This window comes from Chenopodium quinoa, unplaced genomic scaffold, assembly GCF_001683475.1.
Source record: "Chenopodium quinoa cultivar QQ74 unplaced genomic scaffold, ASM168347v1, whole genome shotgun sequence".
NCBI lineage: Eukaryota > Viridiplantae > Streptophyta > Magnoliopsida > Caryophyllales > Amaranthaceae > Chenopodium > Chenopodium quinoa.
This window is the reverse complement of record NW_018745177.1, coordinates 241466-244050: the sequence shown is the minus strand read 5'-3', so window position 1 is coordinate 244050 and position 2585 is coordinate 241466.

Below are 2585 nucleotides of genomic sequence, written 5' to 3'. Positions count from 1 at the left end.
CCCTCCCGAACCTACTACTCGTCCTGGATGGTATGGCCTTCCCAAAGCCATGGTGAAAGGGTCATTCTCCACACTTGGTTCAAATTTCCCTCCACCAACTCTTGAGTGTGCTCAAGTTATAGCATAAGGAAAAATGAGGTCAGTAAAACAGTTAATGGTTTGTACAGTGATTTAGATGCAAAAGTGACTTAAATTCAACAATTCATAGGTAACTTACAAGCTTATCTGCCAGTTTTTTGGCTTCCGGACCCTTGATGACCCATTTTCCGGTTTCCTTATCAAACGTATGGAGAGAAAAGAAGAAATCACTGGCACGACTCACCAATGTAGTGATCGTGGAACTAGAGGGTTCCTTCGATGCCACTAGAAGCGATTTAGGGTATAAATCCGAATCGACCCACTCAGGTCTCTTTTCACTAAAAGCCTTAGGACCCATACGATGGACGTATTCCTTCTTTTCTGCATTCTTTTTATTTTTCTTCGAAGTTCCTACAAATCACCAATGTTATTATCATTGCTACAAAAAGAGTCAAGTTATTATTCAATTGAGATCAGATTTACACAAACTTACAATGGCTTTCTTTTGAGTCTTCATTCTAACGAACTCTTCCCAATCATCTTTTGACACGGTCGGCCATATTTGCCACGGGAGAAGGTCATCTTCATCAGCTTTCTTCTTCTTTGATTTCTTCTTCTTCTTTAGATCCACCCATTAGTCAAGTTGGTCTTAAAGCCTCTGAATCTTTTCGCTAATAAAGATTCAAACACCCTTCTCTTCTCGGGATCATTAGGAATAGAAAACAGCCTCTACAAGCACAAATTAAAACCGATTATTAGTTTCTATTTAGTAACAACAATAAATTTAAGGTATCTTAAATTGTCTAAATGTGCCAAAAACACACTTACCCTTGTATCATCCCAAAATGTTTGAATCAAACCCGGAGGTACTTGCCGCATTACAAGTGTCATGGGGATTTTCCGCGCACATATGCCAACTTGATTAGCATATTGTTGACGCCATTTGGGCCCGGGTTGGCCGTTGTTGTCATACTCCAAGACCATGGGATCGTTCGGTTTCATAAAGCTTCTCGTTGGACCCCTTCTTTTTCTTTGAGCCAGTGCCTTTTCCCCCCCTCCACCACCTATGTTGTTTTGATCTTGTCCTTGGCCATGAGTTTCAGGAGTCGGGTTCTCACCAACAATCTCATGTGCTGTATTTTCAATAGGTGGTGCACGTTCAGCTGAAATTTCAAATTCTTTAAGCCTACGCTCGAACTCATCTTGAGCCTGATCCTATGACTCACCCAAGTCATCCTCCTTATTCACATCATAAGGCTCATCATCGTCCTCGTCCTCATCCTCGTACTCGTCCTCATACTCATCATCGTCAATGTCCTCTACACAATGAGGATCATGATCGTCCGCCATGAGATATAAGCACCTATCAAAGCAATCATAAAACAATATTAGTGTATAGTAAAGTATATGCATGATAGTTCATACACAAAACAAAGGAGTTGGGTTAAGTAGAAGCTATTTAAGCCATTTTCACCTACTTATGGTCCTATAACCTTGTATATGCATGATAATGAGTACACTTAGGCAATTTCAAACTACAAACATGTGAAATATAATGAATATAGGTTGTTAGAATGAATAAATATTAGTTCATACACAAAACAAAGGAGTTGGGTTAAGTAGAAGCTATTTAAGCCATTTTCACCTACTTATGGTCCTATAACCTTGTATATGCATGATAATGAGTACACTTAGGCAATTTCAAACTACAAACATGTTAAATATAATGAATATAGGTTGTTAGAATGAATAAATGTTAGTTCATACACAAAACAAAAGAATTGGATTAAGTAGAAGCTATTTAAGCCATTTTCACCTACTTATGGTCCTATAACCTTGTATATGCATGATAATGAGTACACTTAGGCAACTTCAAACTACAAATATGTCATTTTCGTCTACTTATTCTCCTATATACATGATAACTAAACTATATTTGCAATGAAACCATTACTAACTTTTAATCAAACTACCTCAATCTGAAATTCCTTCGTTGTGGTCTGATCGCATATAACCTTCTTCGTTGTCTATGTCATTTAGTACAACAGGTCTAGGAACAGTGAAAGGTGCTGAATCATCAAACGCATCATATTCTTCCTCATCCTCAACATCTCCAACGCCTAGGATTCTTCTTTTGCCAGCTAGCACTATAGACCATTTTGAATCCATTGGGTCAGTTACATAGAACACTTGCTTAGCTTGAGATGCAAGGATAAATGGTTCTGCACTATCATTCAAGTGGTCAAGATATACAAGAGTAAAGTCCTCATATTTGACGTTATGCCTGATATTATCAACCCACTTACACTTGAAAAGAGCAACCGTGAAGTAACAATAATCAAGCTCCCATATTTCTTGAATTCGGCCATAGTATGACAACTCTGCATCGACAGGTGATTTATCCTTAGAACTTGAAAACTCCCTTGACGATGCCACAAGAGTTACACCACTATTTTGGGTGTAGGAAGATTTCAAATCACGATCCTCGGTCCAAAAAGTGTACCCAT